Below are 13,794 nucleotides of genomic sequence, written 5' to 3'. Positions count from 1 at the left end.
ATGTCTTTATCACTAAAAACCTATAATCGAATTCTAAGCATAATAAGTAGATTGACCTTGAAAATAACCAAATCATAACACAATCTAGCCCTTTCGCATTCTCTAAGACTTAGTGGACTTACAATTATTTCTAGCATGCATATCAACCTACACAACTTAATATCACTTTAATGCTATCACTACACTCACATCAATATCACAATTCAGGCGATAAATCATTGCAAAAGGGATCATGGTAAATGCATGAGCTACATGACATTCATAAAAAAAACTATATGGCATAAATTATGCAACTATATGAACTAAACTATCATGAATATGCAACTAAATGACACACACACAATATTCCTTAACTACCACCCCCATACTTAAAATTTTCAATGTCCTCATTGAAGGCAATAATAAGGATTTCAGGCATACCTAATTAGCGGGAGATTCACCCTCGTCGGGTGGAGGATCAGGTGGCCAATCAACCTCGCCACCAGTGTCTCGAACAACAGTACCGAAAGCATGTGTCAAATCTGCAGCAAAATGACGGTGAATATCGTGCATGGCCTCCATACGCCTAGTTACTCGCCTGTACTGCTCATCACCAACACCAGTCCTATCGATTATCTGCTGCACATGAGAAGAACCCTCTATAGGCACTGGAGGATCCGTTCGGCTACCCTCTACATCATCAAAGATATATCCCAACCCCTTGTCAGGGGGTGCACCTAAGAATGAATAACTCAAGTGATTTGGCAGTGGGTTGAGCTCAAGTGTAGGAGCATCTTCAATAGACGACTCGAGACGATCCTGAGAAATTTTCAGCTCTGCTAACCCAAGAGAATCGAATGGCACATCCAACTTCCTCTTCCACAGAGGTGCATTCAAAACCTGAATTTGCTCTACTTTAAAGCACTCCTCTTTAGCTGTGGGTAATTTTATTTCCTTGAACACATTGAAAGTGACCTTCTGATCATGAACCTTCATCGTAAGCTCTCCTTTTTGCACATCGATCATAGTTCGGCCTGTAGCCAAGAATGGTCTTCCTAAGATAATGGGAATCTTCTTATCTTCCTCGAAATCAAGAATTACAAAGTCAGCAGGGAAGAAGAGTTTATCCACCTTGACCAAGACATCCTCCACTATACCTCGTGGATAAGCGATGGAACGGTCAGCTAGTTACAATGACATGTATGTTGGTTTCGGCTCAGGCAGACCAAGCTTCTTGAAGATAGATAAGGGCATCAGATTGATGCTAGCTCCTAAATCACATAAACACTTGTCGAACGACAAGTTTTCGATGGTGCAAGGAATAGTGAAGCTTCCAGGATCTTTAAGCTTCGGAGGCAACTTCTGTTGCAGCACAGCACTGCATTCCTCCGTTAGAGCAACGGTCTCTAAGTCATCGAGCTTCACTTTCCGAGAGAGAATACCTTTCATAAACCTCGCATAGCTAGGCATCTGTTCAAGAGCTTCAACGAAAGGTATGTTGATATGAAGTTTCTTGAACACCTCCAGAAACTTCTCAAACTGCTTATCCAGCTTTTTCTTCTGCAGCCTTTTAGGAAAAGAAGGTGGAGGATAGATCTGCTTCTCCCCTGTATTACCCTCAGGAGGAGTGTGTTCCACAGTAGTCTTCCTTGGTTCCACCTCTACTCCCTTTTGCACATCTTCTTCAGCCACAATTGCATTTTCTGAATCTTGAGATTTTTCAGGCTCTTCGTCTTGCTGAATTTGGGGGCTTGCGACCTTTCCAGACCTTAAGGTGATGGCGTTCACATGTTCTTCAACTTCCCTCTTTCCTGGATTGGCTTCTGTATCACTAGGAAGCGTTCCTGGTGGTCGATTCAATAAGGCATTAGCAATTTGCCCTATTTGGTTCTCCAGATTCTGGATAGAAACAGTCTGGCTTTGGCATATAAGAGCCTGGTTTTTGCACATATGCCTCAACTCCTCCAATTCAGATTTTTCATTCGAAGATAGACCTGCATCATTAGTTTGTTGTTGAAGTTGTAGTTGTTGCTGCAAACCAAGAGAGTTGAACAGCTTATTTCCAAACGGCTGGAATGGCTGTTGCATCACATTCTGATTGTTGCTCCCGCTGAAGTTAGGATGATTCCAGTTGTCAGGATGATAAGTGTCTGGAACTGGTTGTTGCGATCTCTGAAAGTTGCTCACAAACTGAGTTGAGTCGCTAGATATAGCGCATTGTTCTGTCGCATGCGGACCTGCACACAGCTCACAAACACTAATTATCTGCTTAACACCATAGTTAGCCAGAGAATCGATCTTCATAGACAACGCCTTTAGTTGAGCAGTGATAGCCGTAGCTGTATCCACTTCAAGAACTCCTGCTACCTTGCCCTGTGGATATCTCTGGGTTGGATACTGATATTCATTAGCAGCCATCAGTTCAATTAGATCATAAGCTTCCTTATAGCTCTTTGCCCATAATGCTCCGCCTGATGATGCATCGAGCATGTGTCTGGACTGTGCTCCCAACCCATTGTAAAAACAAGTGATGATCATCCAATCAGGAACTCCATGATGAGGACACTTCCTAAGCATCTCCTTGTAGCGCTCCCAAGCTTCACTTAGCGATTCTCCCGTTTGCTGCGCAAATTGAGTAATAGCATTCCTGAGTGCAGCTGTCTTCGCCATAGGGAAGAATTTAGTAAGAAACTTCTGGGCAAGATCTTCCCAAGTAGTAATCGAACCAGCTGGTAGAGAGTGTAACCAGCTCTTAGCCTTGTCCTTCAGAGAGAATGGGAACAGTCTCAGCTTCACAGCATCTTCAGAAACACCGTTGAACTTGAAGGTGTCGCATATTTCAATGAAATCCCTAATGTGTGTATTGGGATCTTCCGTTGGAGAACCCCAAACTGGACTGAAGTCTATACCCATTGAATTATGCCTGGCTTGATCTCAAAGGTATTAGATGTGATAGCTGGCCAGACAATACTAGATTGAATGTCATTGATCTTGGGTTGAGAAAAATCCATCAAGGCTTTCGTTCGTGCTGCTGGATCTCCCATTGTAATGAGTACCTAAAACCAAACAAATAAATCGTGAAAGTAAAAGAATCCGAGTCAGTGAACTTTAACAACCACTGATGACAAGCACATAAACTAAAAATTAACACCGAGTCCCCGGCAGCGGCGCCAAAAACTTGTTAGGGCGAAAACACGTGCTAATATTCACGCAAGTATACGCGTTCGCAAGTAGTATAAGATATAAATCAGATTCGTTCCCACAGAGACTGGTTTAGGTTAAGTTCAATTTATGCACCTATGCAACAATGTAAGGTTATCGATCAATGCTAAGACAAATAACAAATTGGGTTTTTATTAAACTAAGAGATTATATTAAATAACATTAACTAAGAGAATTGAAGTTGAATTAATATATATGATAAACATGGGATTCTATCTTCATTAAATACTTCATTCAATAGCCTTATTGTTCTTAACCTTAGCATGTGATGGTGATGACACTAATCAGATAACACGAAACTGATAAACGCCAACTTTCGTTGCACGAATACCATTCTACCAGACATCCACAAAAGAGATAGAAGCTGAATAGGCACCAATTATATTGAGACCCTATATGTCTATAGAATTTGACAACATAACGGTTTAAGAACAAGTTATCTATCTTCATTACATAGAGCAAGTAAAACGGTTAGAGTTACCTACGAATCATGTATACACATACATGAACCTATGCTAGCATGGCAAGTTCTAAACCTCTATATTCACTGTCGCTTCAATAGAGATTAACACGCTATCTTATATGTTAGCTACGCATATAAGACGAATAAGCACAACCAATATTAGGATATCAATCAATCACCACACACCAAGATATCGAAATAATTAACTATTGAAATCCATAAGTAAATCCGCTAGAATCCCATGACAACGATTAGCCCATAATCGAACTCATCGTCACCATGGGTTCCAATGAAAGCATGGTATAAACAAGGTCTTAATAAACTAAATAATAATCAAAGTACAAATAAACGAGATCTAGGTTCAACAAGAACGAAAACGAGCATCCAAAGTTACAACTAATTCAAAGAATCACAAGTTGAAAACAAGATCTTCTTTTTCGGAGTTGTTCTGTGCTTCTAGGTCTTCTCCTTGGTATCCCAATCTTCCCTTCTTGCGCAAAACACAATCTTCTTCTTCTAAAATCCCCCTTTGAAAACGTCTCAAATCTACTTATATAATAGTCCCATAAAACTCAGATTACATAGAAGTTGGAAGCCAAACAGAAGTAGAAGTCTAAAATAATTCAGCAAAATTCCCGACCCTGCGCGGCCGCTCAGCATAGCTGCGCGGGCGCGCAGGCCTCTACTGGAAAAAATCCAAGTTTGCTCCGTTTCTTCGCCGTAATCTGCCCGTTCCTTTCCTCTCGCAATGGTGAACACATGCCAAGGCTTATTCTTGATGATTCCTCCCCCGAAATACAACTAATACCCTGAAATACATGAACACTAGAAAAACGCATCAAATACACAAAATACTTGATTTCAAGACACCAATTTAAGCCATTTTAAGACGTTCTAAGTGGTATAAAATGCCACTTATCATCTTCCGACTAGGACCTACAGGGTTGAAATATCCTAATTCAGATAATCATTTTGTTTGACTTAACACCACCATCTTATTCTACCCATACGCTTTTATAACCCAACTCGTATTTATATGCATTGTCGAGATACACATAGCAGTTATGGTTCACATTTTCGAAATCCGGTTCGGTGTTTGTTTTCGGAAAATACGCATACTCGTCGTTTTGGAAAAACAGGTAATCATTTATTTATAAATTATTTTGTCCCAATCGTAATTAAGTTCGTATAATATAACTATGTATATAGTTATTCGACGTCTCCGATAATTATAGGTTACATTCCCGTATTTTCGGAATTAATTTCCGGAAAATCTGGCAGCGTCTCCTTTGTTTATCGGCCTACCCATCGAATCAATCCGACGTCAATCAAAACAACAATCCAATCACAACAACAACATCCAACCACCATTTGCAATCCCAATTCACCGACACCATTCAGTTGTTAATTATTTTCATTCATATTTTTATTCGTATTACTTTATTTTATTCATATTTTTCATTTCACAATTAATTTTTACCAAACTAATTTTATTTAATTAATAAATGTAGGACTCGGATAAAAATCATCATCGCCCACCGTCGGCTCGCCGAGGCTCATCGCCGACGGCGGTAAAATTTGCGGGTACCCGTATAAATTGGGTTTCCAACGCGAATATTCACCGATTAAATGTTATAATTCCATGCAATTTATTTATATCACGAAACAATTATCAACCAAACCCTGCAGAATTAATAAAATAATAATATCAAAAGTAAGGGAATCACAGTAACAGGCAACACAACTGAAACCAAATAGATACACGGGCCATACACGCGCGCCTAATCGGAAAATAGGGAAAAGGGGTCGCCTCGCCGGAATTAGGCCGGCGGCAATCGAAAACTTAAAAGAAACAGCAACCGAACAGGGTTAATACCTCCACACAGACACAGACGCACACTAGACACACGCACACCACAATAACACACACACAAACGCGCACAAAACGCGCGCATATACAGACAGATGGCCGGAGAATCGAGTAGCATACCGGAACAAAGGCGGCACCGGAATAATTCACCGGAAAACAGAGGAAAGGCAGGGGATAAGAAAGAGAAGAAAAAAGAGTACAGAAAGGAAGAGATTAAAAAAAAAGGAAGTACAGAGAGATTTGAGAGAGATTGAAGAGAAAGAGAGAGAAAGAATTGAGTCGAGAGAGATTGATGGATGCGGTGGCAATTGTTATGGCAGGATAAAGAAGGGAAAAAGAAAAAGTAATGAAGCCCTTATCTGATTTTTACTCCTTAATTACAGATTCAACGAATAATTTACGGGTAAGATAACCCGAAACTTTTATGAAAATAACTTTAGAATTTTCGGGGTACTTAAATATAAATAAAATGTTCAAAAAAAAATTTATAAACCATTTTTGGGATCGCATATCAGACCCGTATTTTATGAGTTAACGAATACACGTGCGGTTAGATACAAGTCAGAAAATTTATGAAACAATTTTAAAATTCTCGAAATATTTAAAAGTTAATAAAATAAAATTTTCATGATTTTTGAAGCATTCTAGAATTAGATACTGATTTTACAATTAAATGCAATCAGAAAATCATTCAGAGATAAATAATCAATAAAATATTGATTTCTAAATTTTATAAACTCCTAAAAATAAGAAATAAAATTATAGAGCAACAAAAATAATTTTAAAAACAATTTTAGCATTTATAAGAATAATTATTTAGTAAAATTACTTAAAAATGAATTACATTCATGTAGCTCGATAATTAATTATAAAATTAATCTTCGCATCCAACAAACCACAAACAATTAGTAATACAACAAAGCATAGCTGACAGAACCATCGTATATTTTATTTATTAATAATTCGATAATTACATTTACAGATCAGATCCGAAAATAGGTTACTTAGCCGCTAAGTAACTAAAAAGACGATACAATTTTAATACCTGATTTGGATAATTATCAAAACAGACCTTCTTATAAAACACTTTATACAAAAATAAGGTAATAATGTCTCGTCTTTTGAGAATATGCATTTTTATCGATATATAAAATGATTTGCGTATCGAAAATTTCACACTGTGACTCGTACAGGTCAAACCGTACCCCGGATCGAAAAAGTCAAAATACGAAAAGTGTTCAGAATTATCGGATTAGGTTAGGAAGGAGTTTTCGGAAGAGTTTCGGGTTGTAAAAATGTAAAAACGATTGAAGTGGGACGATTTCTGATTCTGAAAATTAATTTTATAATTATGTAAAATAATCTTTATTAATTCTATAAATCCTTATTAAATCATATGGTAATCCAAAAATTACCAGAAAAATACCGAAATTATCTATATTTAATTCTGGATAATTAAAAATTAAAATATCCACATTTTCATCAGAAATAAACATCCAATATTCATATCAATTATCAAATAATTCACCAAAATTCACCTAAAAATCATATAATAATTATTTACTGATAAAAATAATTACATAATATTTCCCAGACGTTACATCCTTCCCCCCTTAAAAAGATTCTGTCCTCAGAATCATGCTAAGGAACAAACCATGATGTTTTCCGAGTATCTTTCTTATAATTTCTCAGTCCTCATCACCTTAATCACAATTCAACGGCCTTTTACCGTCATCAAATCTATCAGTTGCTCATGCAATCCCTAACTCAATCTTTACTTCATACATTTGGAGCTAAATTACTCCTCGCAGTCATACGCACCTGAATGTCTTATGGACTCGTTATACCTGTGACAATAAGACCAACTCATTCACAATCGTTCTATGTATCTCACTATTTCAAAGGACTAACTTAATTTACACTAACCTTCTTTTCTTTCTAATTCTAATAGATCGTGTTCATGAAATTTCTATTTTCACTGACCGTTCTACTTTACGTTTAAGGCCCCTTTCTCTTCGATTAGCCTGACCCATGATCGTTTTCAATCATATTCGAGAATCCTTAATCGATCTCTTGCATTTTCTATTCGTCTGCGCCCGATATCCTGAGCTCATGACGTCTGATGCTTCGGAATGTTCTACATTTATGCAAAATTGAAAAGGAAAATCTCGGTAATTGCATCTACTCACCATTTGGTAGCATACTTCTATTTCTTTTCAATCACTATCAAGTAGCTTCATCAAGTGAGAATCCCTTACTATCGGAAAGAAAGTACATTAATTTGGAACGAAATGAATTAGGACTTTATTCAAAATCCGGTCTCTTGGTACTAATACTCATTTTGTTGTCATATCAAATTAGATATCAACACGAACTTTGATGCTCACAACGTCCCATACTGAAGTCAACATCAATCATCTGTATTAATACCATCTTTGATATTCAACAACAAAGTAAGTATCAACATAACCCAGAAGACGGATCAAAACCTATTCTTCAATTTCCAACTTTTTCACTTCTTTTAACCATTTCCCAACAATCTTAATGGTATTCACTCTTTTCGTTTTATTTGAAACAGCTATTCTTAAATGGACCTTTCCTGTTTGGTATTTACCCACAAACTGGAGCTCATAATCAATTATAACCAGAATTCATATCTTTGAGGCTGAGAATGCAGCTGCTATTTTCCAACTCTTCGCAAGCATATTTTTAGGCATTCAACTTGGTCTTCCTTAGTCTTTGAATTAGCGAGGATGTTATAAATAAATACAATTACACTATCCAAATACTCCTGGTACATTATGTTCATTTAATTTTCAGACTCACAATTTCTGATAATCAACGCATAACCTCATACATCCATTCTCTTTTTCCAGGACCACTTTTGTGCACAGCGTAAAATACTCTTTATTTCATTGTTCTTTCATTCCACCTTCCTGAAGTTTCTTTCACTTATTATTTCATCCCTATTGAGTTGACGATACAGGGCTTTTGACACCAGCTTGACTCTGTGCGGTAACCGACGAGAAATTCTTACCTCATTCCCTGAGATAATCTGGGTAAAGCATTCGCTCGAACTTCTGGGACTTCATTTTAAATTTTAAAGAATTTCGACATGAGATTCATTGCAACGTTCTTCTCTAGCAGTTCGCCATCAATACCTTTGTTTAATCATCCCTCTTTACACGCATTTTTGGAATGAATTCTTATCTCCCACTATTGACGTTTCACCTCATTCTCCTAACAGTTCGGGCACAACTGACGTTCCCAACTTGCATATTTCCTGGATTATTTTATAAAATTTCTTTATTAGCCTTTTGATTCCACTTCTTTTCTTTATTATTTCTCCATTCTCATTAATCATTATCTCTTTTAAACATAACGAATTTTTTTTTCTTAGTAATATTAATCTGTTTATTATTGGATAGGTCATTTCTGGAGTTCACACTAGAATGAAGGCTTTTTATTTATAATATTTAAATTCTTACGAAAATAATTATTGAATTTCATTGGTAGCTATTTTATTAGCCTTGCTTAACTCATCACAGATCGCGTGTTTGACTTCTCCTCATTGATCAACATCTCTTTTCCCTGAGTTCACATGCGGACTTCATCAGTCTCCGTCTTTGATTGGATGCTTGAATTTGCGAGCTTTCCGTTATTTTACAGCATCCTCCATTCAATCACCGTTTAAAAGGAGTGTACATTCAAATCTTCCATTAATTCGTCATTCGATATGGGTATACATCCAAGTCCTTCCTGGAACGCTATTATAGATGATATAATCTCTTTGCTTTATCTCGAACCTTCAGTTCTTAAAAATATTCTTCTTACTAGCATGTACCAGTAACTTTCTTTTCCTCTTATTTATTAAAAAGAGCATATTCTTCTGGATCAAACCTTGCACCTGTTTGCAGTAACATTACGTTAATTGTACTAAGCTTTCAATTTATGTTAACGCCATTACTTTTCCAAATTTCTTATCGCTTTGATTTCGGATCTGAAAATCATGTTAGATCTTGACTCCATCTAATTGGAATCGATCTCCATTTAACTAACCATTAGTTGGCAAGGTTGATCAATTAACTCCCTTAAATGATCACTTAAACCAAGTGCTGACTAGTTAACTGGAATCAAAGACCAATTATATAAAGTCGGTTTGGTCATAACAACTTTCTCAAGAACCGAGATCGTAATTATTTGGAGTACTGACGAGAACGACAATATACTTCTTTGCTCTTAACTATAGGGTAATTTCTGAAAATTTTGGCAGCACTTCCCCTATACCATTGACTACCAGTCGGACTCAAGCCAACATCCTCAATCAACCAAATCGTCCGTAATCATATCCGTCCACTCCCATCAACCACATCTATCCATTCAACAAAATTCAGATTATATTCGTTTTGATCAGCATATGTATTATTAATTGGCATAACATATATCTTTTTCTTTTTTTTTAATTGGGAAATTGGGTCTTACACCAATAATGATTAATATAACCATACCCTTCTCAGTCCATTCAGAATATTACGAATTGTTATTAATGAACTTAAGGTTTGATTTCATAATTTTTTTAATTTATTTCTGACCTTTATTAATCGGTTTATCTTTTAATAAATGCGCATGGTCTTCATTATTACCGTCACAATCTGGTAGAAGCTCAATCGTTAGATCATTATTTCTTGAAAAGTTTCACAATCGAGTCACCATTGCTTCATCTCCACTTATGGATTCGCATCGAACTTTCGTCACTGACCCGGGTATGAGCATTGAATTCATAATCACTTATTTATGCATGTTAGAGAACTTCATAATTTCTTGAAGAACACGTTCGAAGTTTGATTACATTTAAGATTTCTCCCATCTTGAATCTTTACGACAAGTATCTTCCAGCGACGAAGGAATGTTTCACATAGTAATTGCATGTCTGAGTCATTGTTCAGAATTCTCTTGATCTTCGATTGTCATCCCGACACTCGCTTGCTTTGTCGGACGCACACCACCTTCCTTATTTTGTAGTTAATGTACGATTCGCTAACCATTCATTTCGCGTCGAAATCCTCTGGTTTGAAGTGCATCACGTTAATGCAATCTACCATACTAACGAGATCCTCGTAACACGAACAACTGTCCGATTTGATGTCTTTTCCATGACCGTATTGTCGGTGTATCCATTCTTCCTTGCTCGCAAATGTCCCCCATTTATCGGCTTGCAATCATATTCTCTTTCGACACGTAATTCTACCTGTCGCACGAGACTATTCTATTTCTTTTGTAATCATTAGAGAACAGACTCGATGCAAGAGGAGAGTTTGTGAATATGATTTGGATTGAAAACTGAATAGGGAATAACAATGCCACAAATGATTGGGAGAATTTATAAATCAGAAAATTGAAGGAAGAAAAATGAGTGAAGAATGAGACAACCATATTCGTACTCAAGATGGCCAGTCTTTCATACTATATGGCATACATCACATGATTAGGTGGCGTCCCACCCGACTCTTCGTCATTTCGACAAAGCGTCATATCACAACACTTTTATCTCAATCTGGATTCAAGGATTTGAGAAGTTAAATAATTCAGAAGAAATACAGGAATTTTTCTTTCATTTTCGCCTCATATAATTTATCAACAGGAGAAGCTCATACGTATTCAAGAATCACGAAAAACATATACTACCGTATTAGAAGAAAGGATGTCAGTGTCGATCACCTTCCATGCTTTGCCTACATCTGCCTTCAGGATCATTCGGATACAGGTTTACGATTTAAGTTACCTCATTGCTTCGAAATGATGCCTGGAAATACCTTCACACCAAATGCTTCAATAATTTGATCTTAATCACGTCCTCCCGAAATTTATAATCACTACTTCAGATCTCCTCTATGTCACGTAGAATAACCGTCGATCACGCAACGCCTCAATTTCGTCGATAGAAATATGATTCTTCTCCAACCATCTAGAAGATTCTTTCATTTTCTTCATTCACACTCTAACCGCTCGAATCACGAATTTCATTAAATTTTTAACAATTTTATAAATTGGGTAAATAATATTTTAACATATTGATTCAATTACTGATTTTATTAAACAAAGTTTACTTTCGTCTTTCACGAAAAACTTTAAACTTTCTTCCTGTTGGTCGGTCTACTTGATCCTTCGGACTAACATCACTGATTATAATTACATTCTTCTTTTAGGTCATTTTCTGTTTATAATAACAAGAACTTAAGTAGTAATTCGACAACCAAATTGTGAAACTCATTTTATGCAAAAAAATCTAAAAGTGATTAAGAAATTTTTTTTTTCCGACATCTCATTTTAAAGTTTTGGAAATCAAATATTTGGTTGTCATTACTATATAAGTTACTTGCTATTTTTATGATTTACCCATGAAATCTCTAATTGAAAGGATGCCCATATAAGGGTCTCTTCACTTTGGTACCACTTCCATATTTCCTCGGATTCAGCTCGCACTTATTAGTCGACGAAACTTCATGTACCGTTGTATATCATTTTATTCGCAATTCCACCGCAACGCTGACATCTAGTACTGTCTTTAACATTCTTGTCGTCGTCCTTGACGTTATATTTGCAATCACGCATGTGATTCGACGTTCCGTCTGTAGATAGGGTCGCATCTTCTTGCTAGTCTTACCTACACCTATTAAGGTAGCTATCATTCCTCGCGCAGCCCCCGATGGGTGATAAGAACCTTCTCGCAATAGTGGTGCCTTCAAAACGTGCAACGTTGGTTCTTCATCAGCTTCCATCAACTGGTTGCTCCCGACGTGGAACTCGTCTTAATACCTAATTCTAAGTTAAATCGTAGCTTTTCTTACACAAATTCCCACAAGAATCGATCGCATAGTCTTCAAAACCACATTAAAAGTAGGGTATCATACCCCGTCTCCATCAATCTATCGATTCCTCATTACTGTAGGATCTGAGAACTCAATATACCTATAGCGTTGCGACATTCGCCTTACACTTCCCTCACCCATCCTGGCTTACCCATTTCGTATCGGATCTGTTAACCCTAATTCGCTCTCAACTCAACTTAACATGAGTATGCCTAGGGTCTTTCCTATCCTGTACGACCAATCATTCCTATCTTACTCTCACCTATTCTTATTTCAGTGACCAATAACCTGCAGCTCTGATACCAACTTGTAAGAATCCAAATCTGGGGTCATGATTTGGTGTCACGAAAACAATCTTTACATAAAACAAAAAAATATTCAATTAACCCCTTGAATCCGGATCGTTTACAGGTTATGGTATGAAACAAGAATATACCTCTTTACAACTCACAATAACTAGAATACAAGTGTAAATACCTTTGAACTAATGTTTGTGTCATATTCTTTTAACATCTTCCACTTCTCGCAGCGGAGATTTCTCGAACTTCTGCTGTCTATCTAAGCTATTCATTTTATCCTTATCTGTTTCTGGCAAAAATAAGAATTGACAAAGCAAGAGTGAGCCAAAAATGCCCAGCAAGTATATAATTTGAGTTCAAATATTAATACCAAAGGAAAAACTCCAGGACAAAATCTTAAAATAATTTTAAACAATTCTATTTATTTTGAGTGAGTGAGCGAATAAACGTTGGCTGTCACCAGCCTTTAACTAAAATCCAAAAATGACAAGCGATTCCCCGATTCATCTCCTGAATCAGGGTTTTGTCCGGTTTTGGAATCATAAAACCATTCGAGAGAGAATGTCATTAATGGCGATCAACAATAAATTAGACTGGACACTAGTTCGCATCTATATTCTGCTGATCAGTCAGAATATAATGCAGATCTATATCTCAATATATAGATCCAGTCGGGTCCCCAGGCACTACGGCCCATCTCAAGGCACCGGTTATGTTTTGGTCCTTAGGAATAAGTAAAACTTAATCCCCAAAGTATCACTATCCAGCCCGTGGAGTATTTTGATATCAAATCATTTTGAATTCAAAACATCCCAATTCAGGGTTCGCAAATAACCCGAAAGAATGGGTATTTGCTCAAGAGAGCAATCGAATTATAGGAACAAGAATAAAAGAACATGCATAATAAGAGTAATTGCAGCGAAATATAAAACAGTTAACTATTCTGAACTTAGAATAGGAACGAATAAATATTTGCAATACTTAAAAGAAAGTTCGGGAATACTTGTAGTATTTAAAAGAAAAATCCAGAATACTTGCCTCGATAAGCTTTAACCACTATTATCAGTTGACTTTTAAATTGCCTTGAACGTT

At 36.7% G+C, this 13,794-nt stretch overlaps 1 non-coding gene across 1 annotated transcript; it reads left to right on the top strand.

Moving 5' to 3' along the window:
* The first annotated feature begins 2,527 nt into the window (after window positions 1-2,527).
* On the top strand, window positions 2,528-2,634 carry LOC141715680 (small nucleolar RNA R71). The gene has a single exon (XR_012572433.1). It is a non-coding gene; the product is annotated as a small nucleolar RNA R71 (small nucleolar RNA).
* The last annotated feature ends 11,160 nt before the right edge of the window (window positions 2,635-13,794 follow it).

This window comes from Apium graveolens, chromosome 3 (assembly GCF_009905375.1).
Source record: "Apium graveolens cultivar Ventura chromosome 3, ASM990537v1, whole genome shotgun sequence".
Taxonomy (NCBI): Eukaryota; Viridiplantae; Streptophyta; class Magnoliopsida; order Apiales; family Apiaceae; genus Apium; species Apium graveolens.
Note: the sequence above shows the minus strand (reverse complement) of the source record. Positions and strands in the feature narration are given on the sequence as shown.